Genomic DNA, 12732 nt, shown 5'->3' with positions numbered 1-12732 from the left:
CATTCGGCAGTTTCGTCTATTTGACCCTTTAAAAGTCGCCGTAAAGCTGAAAGCGCAGTCATAAACATGCTGTGACTAGAAGTGATTTCTTTTGCTAACCATAAACCGTAGGTGCTGGATATACGTGCGGGAATCAATTATGAAACAAATTGTTTTAGAAACGTCTTCAGAGACCTCCTAAAAATTATGAATGTGGCCTTTCTAAGCAAGACGCACATCGCACGTATATCGGCGCGGAACACACTTTCAATGCAGAACGGGTACAAATAAAATTTGCGCTGACTTATCTGTACGCCATGACTCGGATAATATGAACATTTTTTTGTATTTCACGCGGTCGTAACGCGAAGCAAGCGAACTTGTGCACAGTGAAACGCTTCTGCATAACTTATTCTTGTAGAGTGACCGCAAACATTGCGTATCGATTGTTTAACTACGCTATGTTTAGTATTTGCACCACACGCATAACGGTGGCGGTGCCTTTCTTCCGTCAGTCACAAACTGCCTATGTGCAATGAGCTGAGAAACCCGCCGTGGTTGCTTAGTGGATATGGTGTTGGGATGCTTAGCACGGAGGTCGCGGGATCGAATCCCGGCCACGGCGGCCGCATTTCGATGGGGAGAAAATACGAAAACACCCGTGTACTCAAATTTAGGTGCACGTTAAAGAACCCCAGGTCGCCCAAATTTCCAGAGTTCCCTACTACGGCGCGTCTCATAATCAGAACGCCATAATTTAATTTTTAATAAGCTGAGAACGTGACTTCTCCAAGGTGCGACGAAACTGCCTTCAGTTTCACTGCAGGCAAGCGATATTGGCACAGCCATGCGCGAAGATACTGTAAAATGATTGGCATCAGACTGACGACATCAGTGCCACCGCGATGTCCTGAATTTGAATGATATATTAAGCTGATTTCGAACCTTACATTTCTGTAATGCCGCAAACATTTATCTTGTCATGAGCGGAGTCTTTTCGAGCCAGAAAATTAAGTGTTAAGTTCTTGCGCTTGCTGCTCGTGATGTCATAGTGGCATTTGGACAGCGTCTGCTCTGGCTAGCTAAAGGTTTAGCGGGAAGATGGAATACATTCATCCCAAAAGAACCAAACATTCAACCTAGTTCTGAAAACATTTCTAAACAATTGTGGCTCAAACATGCGAAAATCCTTTAAGTCTTACTCACATAGCGGCACTGAGGCTCCGGCGCGAAATTCAAAAGTGAGAACTATGCGTTCAGTGTTTCCTCTCATAACAGACATTTCCCGCTAAACAAGTGAGAAACAGATTCCTGAAAAAAAAAATACTTCAGCGGTATAAACTAACCTAGTTACGCTCTTTAGTGTCTATTTATGAACCTAGGAAGAAACGTAAATTTCATCTTCATTCTTTCCCTTTAATAGTCAACATCTTCCCGCATAGTTCGTGCCCGGCGTCCTTTCAGCGCGTCTCGTTACGCAGTCATTCGTGTGTGAACAACGTTCTGCAAAACAAACGCTGACGAAGTTGCGGAGGAACAAAATAACAGCCTAAACTGACGTGATGTTCTCTAGCGTGCTCTGTCTCTGTTGCTACCCTAACCAAGGCGAGTGCCCTTGCCGAACGTTCCCCCACCTTCTATGTAGTTCCAACGCTGTTGGCCAGTGTTATTTAGTGCCTCAAGGCCAAGTTTAAATAGCCACGAAAGGGAAAAATTATACGAGCTGTATTAGTGAACCCTGCTTCTGCCATACCAGTGAAGCCACCCTCACCATGGGAGAAAGAAAGCTTGGTAGCCAGAAAAAGATTCTCGAACGAAAGAAGCGTGGCCCGATGCCGCCAGCTCGCCGTGTAACGTCATGAACCTGCTCGGGCCTAGTTAATTTTTTTATCGGCAACGACGGTCCATCAAGTTTTGACAACTGTTCATACCAGACAACTTCCCGGTTACGATAAATACTTTGACATCCATGACGTCACACTGACGTATACCAGCGCTGGGGTTCCGGCGCCAAATTCAAGAAATGGAAGTCTGGCCTTCGTTCTCCCTCGTAATAATCGAGAGCTAGCCAGGAAATTAACTAAACTAGAATTTTTAGGGGGAACTTTATCAGTCTAAATCGACTTAGTGTTTCTCTTTAAGCCAGTAAGTCATTTCCTGCAGCCGAATATTGCTGATAAGGAGCGATAGCGAGAAGCCGCTCGGTGAGGCAGGGCATCTGCGTCTGCCCTGCTTTGCACACACGTCGTCATCCACTAGAATGAATCCGCATCGTGCGCCGCAGTGACGCCTTTTCTCACAAACATGCGGTGCATATAAAACGTGACGTCAGGACAATGCATGTATAGCGCTTCTGCCAGTGGCTTTCATGGAGGACGGATGACAATGTCTTCTTTTTTTCTCGTTTCATACAGAACTTCCTCCACTTCAGGGATTCCTGCACAACTTTTATTGCCCGCACATACACACACAAATCTAACCTCACACTTCAGACACGACGGCAAAGTGTCACACTCACAAGCGGCTGAAAGCACACTGAGAGAGAGGTAACTCTAGTGCAAAGGGCGCATCAGCGTACTACTTCAAAAATATGTATAATATTGATAAAGAAGTCGTCCGAAACGTGATCTTCCGATTAATTTCTTGTCTCCGAGTCCACAACTTTAGGGCACGGAACTGGAGCTCACTGAAGGAAGGGCAAATCCTCGGAGAATATGCACGCCACCGCGGGGGCGATCGAATGAGCGAGCGCGCGATGAACGGTAGTTTGTCACCTTTAAAGAAAGCACCTGCGTACTACTCACGTCGCTGTCACGCAGTACGGTTCCCCTCTTCCGCCTTCACCTCAGCCACTTTGAAACACACAAGTGAAGCTCACAGAATCCAGGTGCGTTCGCCGAACACACCACCGCGCGCAGGACCGGGCACACACTCGCGCACTCTGAGCGCACAATGAGGCTATCACCATTCCGCAGAGTTTACCTGAAGCCTCTCGCGAAGCACAGCTCAGGCGCGCGCTGGAAAACGGTGCGGCGAGTCGGCGACGAGGCACTCGACATATGGCGATATCGGGCGCGAGGGAGCACAGCAGCTGTTGCTGCTCTTGCGTCCGCAGAATGTCTCCGACGCTGTTCGATGAAGTCGCTCACCCCTCGTAGCGTCGAAAGCGTCGCCTGGGCGCGATTCGCCGCTGAAAGGGATCACGGCGCGCCGCCGCCACTGTTCACCGCGCCAAAACTGCACGGCTGCCCACGCTCGCAGGAGTGCAGCCGGCCCCTCTCGATGTTCGCCTGTACTTCTACGTATCGGAGCCTTCGGAGCGCCGCGCTTTCACTGGGCACGTCTTCGCCCAGCTGAGAAATCGTGCCACTTCTACAACACCCTGTGGTAACTTAACATCATAACAATTCACATAAGATTAAACAAGCGCAAACGACTGCGTCGCCTAGAAGAATATGTAAAAGGTACGGTTAAATTAAGCAATAAGAAGCATTAATATTTTTCGTCCTTCTTCAGTGCCGTATATAGGTGGCGCATGCATCGGTAAGCTTCCGCTAAATTGGTCGTGAAAGTTTCGAATAACGCGCAGTTTTGCCACTTACATTTTTATGAGCGAGCTTCGATTTTTAGCACCTTGACTCTACCTTCACGCACGGGTGTCGGGTCCCGGACTGCTTACAGCACTACCACATAGCCGCCGTTTCGAGTCCTTCCGCAATGCCACGGCCTCTGTCCATTCGTCGCACCCGCAGCCGAGGAAGGGTCCGCCGAGCTCGCATCATCTGTGCGTGTTTCGACCGGGAAATCCCATCGGAGCCTTCTCAGTTAACGGCGGCGGCGCCACAGAGATGGCGCGCGCGTCGCAAATCGGCCATTGCACGTCGCGCTTTTTTATGGGAATCGCCGCCGTAATAGCGGGGGTCCTTGCCGATGTGTGTCTCGCGAACGAGGTCTCCGAACGGGGGAACCGATAATGACCAACGGGAAATTGGCCGCTGTTGTGCGGTGATGGCAAGCAAGCCATCACTTAGGTCGGGGATTGGCCCGCAACACGCGTTGCACTGCATAAGCTCGCATATAGGATACCGGTGTCTCGAGCGCGCAAGGAGAGGCATCGGCGGCTAGGATGAGCCGCTCGTTTCCCATTGTGTGCGCGCATTGTTGTCATTAGCACCCGACTGGATTAAAAAGTTGGCGACGATCACAGAGAGCCAAGTATAAAATAATGTAGGAAAGCGCAATATTGAACGTCTGAGAGTCGCAGACATGGCAGTTCATGTTCTATTAATTCTCTACAGTGTAAACTGGGATGTCGTGGGCCACGAATCACAGGGTGCGAGAGCTGTAAATCTCTAAACATGTAGTGAAAATCGAAGCCGAAAGAGACATCAAGCGACACCGGCATAAGAAAAAGACCACTGTGGTGGTCTTCCAAAACTCGTGGCTTAGGGAGAGATATGTGTAAACTATAGTAAGCAACGCCTTAAAGCAACAATACAATACAGCAAACCCCGAACAGACCGGGCTGCTGGAGCAATAAGAAGCACAAAAAATGTAGTATACAAGGAATTTGTTCTCCACTAGGTTGACAAGGGAACAAGCTATCTGGGGCGCGACGCCTGATTTGCCATGTGGATAAATGAACCTCTAAAGCCCTTCGATGTCGCCTCAACTCAACATCTTTGCTTCCCTTCGCACTTTCTTTCAGCGCGTTTCCCAATCGCGGGGCTATTAGGCGATATATCGCGGCATGCGATGGAAAACAAGCCGCGGCCACTTCAGTGCTCCAATCACTGCACTCCTAATGCGGCTGTCATCATTGCACGTCCCCGAGCGTCGCCGAAACGCTCAACATCCGCGGCCGAAAACCCTCTGTGTTTAACGCAGTGTTTCCTTCTCTTTATAGATGTAAGCCTCAAAGGCGGGGATGAGAACCCGGCTGACGACAACCGCTAGAGACGGGAGCAGAGCCCGGGGCTTCTCCGAAGCCGTCTTGTGTCGATAGCCAAAGGCGGCGCTCTCCGCTAAACGCTAGCATGTAGCACCCGAGTAGAAGACCGGCCAGCGGCGACCTCGCACTGTGCGCGGCAATGCGAAAGAAGGGCAGCTCACCTGAAGGCATCGTCGTCGTCGTGTGAAAGAACCTCCGCGACGTCTTTCTGTGCAGCCCGCGAGCGCAGGGCAGTTGGCTCGGTGGTGATGATGGCCGCCGTCGCACGTCGCGAAATCCGGGAATGGAGGAGAGGAGGTTATGGCGAGGGAGAAAACCCGCGGCTCGGGCCCGGGGAGAACGAGGGGGCAGGAAGCCGGCGCTTTGTCGCCATGACAACCGAGCTCGCCTTCTCGCTCTCCAACTGTTCGCTCTCTACTCTCGGGAGAGGCCCGGCCGGCCCGGCGGCTGGCTCGGGCGCGTCGTTTTACTTTGCTGTCGTGCGTCGACGTGCGTGTCAGTGCGCAAGCACCATGCAATGCATTTGACGAAACACCTTGTGTTCGCATAACAACACTTTCTTGTCCGCTGTATACAGACGCAAGAGACAGCGCGGGCCACGTGAAACAACCTGACACCTGCTCACCTGGCCTGTCGACGCGCGCTAACCTCAATTGCGAGAGTGCAAAAGTGGCTTCTAAACGCCCGTATTTTTGCAAACTTGGCATCGGTCACTTACGTTATCGAAGGGCAGGTCTGCACAGTAGTTCAGCGCTTGCATGCCTGCACTGAAAGCCATAGTGCATAGTGCGGACCTTATCTCTGACTGATTGATTGACCGACCGACCGAGTAAAGCCGCACGAATAGTTCCTTTTGTCATTGGATGCTGGCGTCAGGTAGATTTTCCCCATAATGTCAACGCTATCCGCCAAAATCAAAGGTGGCACACTTGAATAGGCTCTGCATGCAAGTCATTCGATTCGATGATCGTCTAATGTGCTTGTCACTTTCGTTGTAGCCCCGGTTCACTGTTGACCACATTTTCGCTTAATGAACACTCTGCCAAAGACTTCCGAGTGCTTCATTATACGGTTTCATTTGTACGGTTTATACATTGAGATGAAACTTTACTCAGTGTATGACAAGCCAGGCAAAATGAAAGTGCTCAGGCGGATCACAACCTCGATTATTTCGATAATTGTCGAACTGATCTGAAAAGATGTGCTGGAATTGCTTCATTGGGTAAAAACCGCCGATATGGCTAACCGTGACTACTGTCACAACGTCGACGTGTCCTTGCACTGAACTACAGTTATAGTCATCAATTGTGCTATAGCCTGATGGCAAAATAGAAAACAATTCGCTCAATACCATACAGTTTCATTTCGATCCAAAAAAACGAAGGAGGCCGTAAGTAAAAGCTGTCGCTAAGAGCAGCTTGACAGGGCCTACAGCCCAGTGCTCTCGGCGATATCATCATGCGCAAGACACTTCTAAATATGGGAACACATATCAATTACACTGTACGAAATAAATGAAAAAAATAAGTCAACAAAATGAATAGTTTTACACAAAAACTCAAGTGCACCAAAAGAGATAAAAGTAACGTGGCAGTTCCGTTATTACTCCTATGAAAATTATTTATTTACATAGAATAAATTCTAAGGTTTTGTTGAGTATACTTGTTTAAATATAAATTCTAGATCCATTGTGCTCATTCAAAAGTGTAGGCAGTTTATCTGACAATTTTTCTTTTTAGTAATTCGTTTTTGTAGTTACCACCTTCCTAATTTCATAATGTTCAGTGGCTCAAAGCATAAAACCGAATGTTTCAAGGTCGCAATCGCTTGCTTCTGAGAGGACACCTTTCTTGCGCTACTCGCTATCATGTGCTGTTATCAGCGTTAAACCTTATTGATAGCGAAGTGTCATCTCCTCAACGGTTGCTCTTGGCAAGTATAGACAATAGTAGAAGAGAACGCACCGTCCATCTTCGCAACCACATAAGCAGAGATCGGACGGCAGGTCACCTTTTGTAACCCTCACATATGAATGAAAAATAGAGACAGCCCATTACGTCAGCCGAGTATTCACTACATTCCTTCATCATCATCATCATCATCATCATCATCGTCGTCGTCGTCGTCGTCGTCGTCGTCGTTCTCCTATTTATGTCCGCTTCAGGTCGAAGGCCTCTACCTGCTCTCTCCAATTGCCCTTGTCCTGCGCCAACCGATTCCAACTTGCGCGTTCAAATTTCCTAATTTCATCACCCGACCTAGTTTTCTGCCGTACTTGACTGCGTTTCCCTTCTCGTGGCACCCATTCTGTAACTCTAATGGTCTACGGGTTACCCATCCTACGAATTGCATGGCATGCCCAGCTCCATTTCTTTCTCTTAATGTCAATTAGAATACCGACTATACCCGTTTGCTCTCTGATCCACACTGCTCCCTTCCTGTCTCTTAGCATTGCGCCTAATACTTTTCATTCCATCGCTCCTTGCGCGGTCCTTAACTGGTTCTCGAGCTTCTTTGTCAACCTCCAAGTTTTTGCCCCATATATTGGCACTGGTAGAATGCAGTGACTGTCCACTTTTCTTTACAATGATAGTGGTAAGCTCCCAGTAAGGATCTGGCAATGGCTGCCGTATGCGCTCCAACTCATTTTTACTCTTCTGTAAATTTCCTTCTCATGATCAGGGTCCCCTGTGAGTAATTGACTTAGATAAACGTACTCCGTCACAAACTCCAGAGGCTCATTGGCGATCCTGAACTTTTGTTATCGTGCCAGGATATTACACTTAATATTGTGTAACTTAACGCTAAAACAGAACGGTACGCAGACGCGGCGCTGTGTCCCATTTTCTTTCCGTCGTCTGTTCCGCGGAAGTCTAAAGCGTGAGCAAGCAAATCGTAACGTTCTATTGTTCTACTGTGATAAACTTCCTGCGCGGTATTTTTGCGTTGGCGTGGGAGAATCTTACATACGAGGTAGCTACTAAGTAGATGCACAAGCCAAAACTAGTTGTTCAAAAGGAAAGCATGCTCTGTTCAATCATTCCTTGCTTTCTAACAAAAACAAGAACAATGTATAGACTAAACAAGCAACTGATCGAAATCTACTCGTTCAGCGTTCACACAAGCTTGTAGACGTTTCTTCACAGAGTCGGCGGTGGCGCGCAGGTAGTCTGCATCAAATTCATCCCAGGCTTTGGTCAAGGCAGACCAAGGCCTGGGTAGCATGACTGCAAAGATATGATCGATAATGCTATCATACATTTTCGTCATATCGATTTCAGCAAGTGACCCCCTTTGACCATTTCTAAAGACGTTCCACGTCAAAAAAGAAAAAGAGTAAGATGCAAGCGCTCCTGTAGATATACACGCGTTAAATAACCCCAAGTGGCCAGAGTTAATCCGGAGCCGTCCACTGCGGCGTCTCACTTAGCTGCAGTGTTGCTTCAGAATTTTAAAGCCCGTGGATCAACCAAATCAAGTGCGTCAGCGCCCAGATGCTTGCCGTACATAGCGAAGCTGGAAATGTGATATCGTGCGTTGAACCAGGAGCTTGCATATGACGTCACACCCTTGACAACAGCTCCAGAGCGATGGGAAGAGCCGATACACATTTTCTTTGCTCGACACAATCTTCCATCACTTAACTCCAGGGTGTAGTAGATTCTGCTAGGTGGGCCTTCAGGCTGAAAGGACAAGTGACCCGATTGACGAAAGGTAGAATGACGAAAGTGTAACGGTGAACCTATAGATTAACGTGGCAGAAGGCAAAAATAATCATCCGTAGGCTTTGCAAGGAAACGAGAGTTAGTGGTTGTTATAATCCGTCAAGCGCGTTTGGAGAGCATGCTTGTACGAGCAGAGCTCCGTGCGCTCTATTCCTTCCTGTCATGTCCCCTATACCGTGCCTTCTCCTCCCTTTCCCTCCCCCCCCCCCCCCCCCCCCAGTGCTCACGGGTGTCAACTACGCGATAAAGGCACTTACCTGGCCAGTACGCTCGTTTTCTCTTTCAACCTATCTCGCTCTAATCAGACGCTTGACGCTATGCAAGATTTCAGTTATCTGTAGGCCAGGTAGTCACAGGGGTGAGTCGGGTCACAATGAAATCTACACGTCATGAACGGCAGCATACAGCGATAGCATCGAGAAGTGCACAACGGGTGCACCCTAGCGATACCAACCTAAGCTGGTGAAGCTAGGAGGATAAAAATAGAACGAAATTTAGAAAAGGCTAGGGACCACACAACGAGCGACTGAAGGAATTGATAGGCGTTACGTTAACATTCAGGAAGACAGCGGTGGGGATTAGAGAACAAACGGGGGTAGCCGATTTTCTAGTTGGCACCAATAGGCAGGACAGGTCATGTAATGCGAGAGCAGATGACCGATGGTCTATTAGAGTTACAGAATGGGTGCCAGGAGAAGGGAAGCGCAGTCGAAGACGCCAGAGAAATAAGTTGCGTGATGAAATCTGGACGCTTTCAGACAGTCAGCTGGCGCACAATAGGGGTGATTGGAGATCGCTGAGAAAAGTATAGCTTCATCCTGCACAGGGCATAAATAGGTTGTTGTTGCTGGTGATCACGAGAACACGCACTTATGCTTTTACCTGAGTTGCGAAACACAACAAATGAAGGTCACTGACATTCATTTGTTGTGACGTTCAGCGACCTTCATTTTCAGGTGACCACCTCGAAACTCGGTGCTAGACTATGACGATTCTTTTATGTTTCATAGTTCTCTCCAATTGTCCGCTTGCTCGTCAATGCGCGCGTTTGCGAATTCAGCCCCCATCGGAACGCAGCCGCCACGACCCGGGTATCGAACGTGCGATCTTGTTTAAAGCGACCACCGTCACCACCCGTCGCGGTAGCGCAGTGGCATGCGCTGAGTTCAAGGTAACGGGTTCCATCCCGGCCGTGGTGGCCGCATTTATATAGGCGTGAGATGCAAATACGCTCGTAAAAATTGATCTTCCACTATGTAGTGTCTCGTAATAAGATTGGGGTTCTGGCACGTAAAATCCCAGTATTTGATAACAGATTAACCGTACAAATGACGGACCCAAGAAGGGGTCAGAATGAACCCAACACCCTCGACTGGTTGATCTTGAGTAGGAAGACAGCAGTGTATGTACAAAGGATCATGCAATAACTTTTCTCGCAGACTGTTATAGACGACGACGAAGTGTTTTTCGATACAGTGCTGTTCTTTCTAGCTCCGGTTTATTTATGTGAAAATCTAAGTGCATCCGCTGGTCCTCGCTCCCTGCTCGGTCGTGATTGAAGTGGACTACTCCGCACGTCTGGCGGCGACGGCGGCATCAGCAGCGGCCGCCTCCAGGAAGCGGATCGGTCAACAGAACAGCGAAGACACCCATGTTTACTCTCTCAGCAGTGAGAACCCTGCCGATGACGACTTCCAGCTTGTGCAGAGCCGCAGAGTGAAGAGAAGGAACACCAGGATGTCTTCATCGTCAAGCACGCACAGTAAGGCAAACGCAGAGGCCGGACGTCAATACCACCATATTTGTGCCCGTGCTTCCTACCGTCAACATGAAGCTACTTAGCAAGCAATCTGTGTCAATGTCACTGAAAGCCCTGGTGCCAAACAGAATATCGGACATTCGAGTGAACACCCGAAAAAATCTACTGGCGGTTGATGTCCAGCATGCGGCGGCTATGACCACTCTACACAGCGTAACGAACCTCGATGGCATTCAGGTGCGCTCTTACATCTCTCTGGGATCTGACGTAGTCACTGGCGTTATCAACGACATAGACGTCGCCATCCTTAAAAACGACTTGCCGATTCTTATCAAGCCAGCAAAGAATGAGGTCATTGTTGATGTTCCTCGGCCAGGCAGTTCACGCTGCGTGAACATTGCATTCAAGGGTAAATATAAACCCTCGCATGTTAAGGTGGGACGCTTCAGATATGCAGTGCGGCCTTTCATTCTGAAACCTCTTCAATGCCACAAATGCATGAAACTGGGACACGTGAGCAGTGTCTGCGAAAATCGGGCAGCATGCCCCCGCTGCGGAGAAATGTGGCGCGACTATGATGAAGTGTTCGAACTGCAGCGGGTCACATGAAGCTTCATCGAAGAATTGCCCACATATTAAGAAATGGCCATCTTGAAACAGATTGCGAGAGATCATTCATTTCATCGCGAAGTCGCCGACAAAATCAGGAAGCGCCGTTCCCGTCGCCGACGCTCCTCAAGGAAGGCTGTTGTCTCTGCGACGCGCAGACCACTTCCTACAACACTTCCTCCTCCTCTGCCGTCAGAAATAGGCACTGTAGAAAAGACCACGGAGAACAAGGCCACTGAGAAGACCACATCTGCCGAATCTTGGCCGGCACTACCAAAATGACAGCATTCACCAACAGAATCACAGCAAAATTTTGCTGGACAACCTCCGGCGTCTACTGTCGGTGATTTGTGCGACCAAGACAAACAGATGGCTGCAATGCTGCACTCGCTAATTAATACGATTCGCATCATACTGAACAGGCTGCAAACACCAGCAGCTCGAAGTGCTCTGCAAATACTGGAGGCACTCAATCCAGTGCTTGCTAGCATCGTTTAATCACCATGGCTCGACACCAATAGTCCCCTTCCGCGATGAAGTTAAAAGTGCGTCGGTCTCTCAGTGGAATGCCAAAGGTCTGAGGACCCGTATAGCAGACTTTCGCCAATTCATTTTTACAAATCGAGTCCCCATACTGGTCATTTGCGAACCACATACATCAACTCCACTCAGACTGTCCGCGTACGAATCGTTCGTCTCCTCCACATGCGGTGCAAGCACGAAAGTAATCATCTACATCCGCACGGACTTTACATGTGTCGCTAATGCGTTAGAGCCTCATGACGACAACCAATATGTCTGCCTGCATGTCAAAAAGAAGGCTGTGTCATTTACACTAATTGGAGCCTACATATCCACAGCGGGTCTCTTTAACTGCAAAAGACTTAAGAAAATATTACTAATGACCAATTGCCCCTGTATTATCACAGGAGACTTTAACACGCACCAACAGCTATGGGGAAGCACTAAAATTGACTCCAGAGGCAGGAGTCTTGCCTCCTTTGCTGCCTACCATGATATGTGCTGTGTGAATGACGGCAGCCCAACAAGGGCTGCCGTCATTCACACAGGGCTGCGAGGCACGGCCTATAGTAGCTGCTTGGACTTCAGTGTCGCGGCGCTTTGCCTCGAGCGTCCAATGGTTTACGGACATAGAAACACATGGAAGCGACCATATTCCAACATACATAAACATTAGCGGAGTTTAGCAACGCTCCTCTACTGTGTTGCGTACAGTTGATTGGTCCAGGTTTAAGAAGCATATGTATGACGCATGTGGAAGATGCGTATGCATGAAGTATATGGAAGATGCAACCGCAGAAGCAATGAAAACACCCATCTACTCTCTTACAAGGTCAGCAAGGCGAACAGACTGGGACATAGAACTGGAGAGGCTGCGTGCGGCACACCCACAGACGGAAGGTATCGGTGCACGAAGTCCGTTTTGGATCTGAGGGCTTCACGGCGCATATAAAAGAAAGTCCAGCGTCGTATAAATAAATTGGAAGATAAGCGATGGAAAACTTTCTGTCAGTCACTTGATCTCCGAAAATCACTCTTGCACATATGGAGAACGGTTAGGGGTTTTCGCTCATGTTCGCATCAAAGGAACCCTTTGCTGCTCTGGCCCTCTACCAACTCCGCTCGGAACTTGAAGTGGCTGAAGAGTGCTGTACACGGGTTGGAGGGGGGGGGGGGGTGCTGAGCCC

At 48.8% G+C, this 12732-nt stretch overlaps 2 protein-coding genes across 9 annotated transcripts in view; one reads left to right on the top strand and one right to left on the bottom strand.

Moving 5' to 3' along the window:
- Positions 1-5211, bottom strand: part of LOC142564159 (ras guanyl-releasing protein 3-like) — a 69317-nt gene extending 64106 nt beyond the window's left edge. For 2 of the 8 annotated variants that reach the window (XM_075675039.1, XM_075675041.1), the window contains exon 1: positions 3582-3750. The gene's annotated coding sequence lies outside the window, so the exon portion shown is untranslated. Of the gene's footprint in view, positions 1-2783; positions 3546-3581; positions 3751-5091 lie in introns of those variants that run through there. The other 6 variants (XM_075675034.1, XM_075675036.1, XM_075675038.1 and 3 more) reach the window with 4 other exon arrangements.
- LOC142564157 (uncharacterized) overlaps positions 1-12732 on the top strand; it is a 263799-nt gene that overhangs the window by 30829 nt on the left and 220238 nt on the right. The gene's annotated exons all lie outside the window — the stretch shown is intronic.

This window comes from Dermacentor variabilis, chromosome 11 (genome assembly GCF_050947875.1).
Source record: "Dermacentor variabilis isolate Ectoservices chromosome 11, ASM5094787v1, whole genome shotgun sequence".
Taxonomy (NCBI): Eukaryota; Metazoa; Arthropoda; class Arachnida; order Ixodida; family Ixodidae; genus Dermacentor; species Dermacentor variabilis.
The sequence above is the reverse complement of the archived record's forward strand: the minus strand, read 5'-3'. Positions and strand labels throughout refer to the sequence as shown.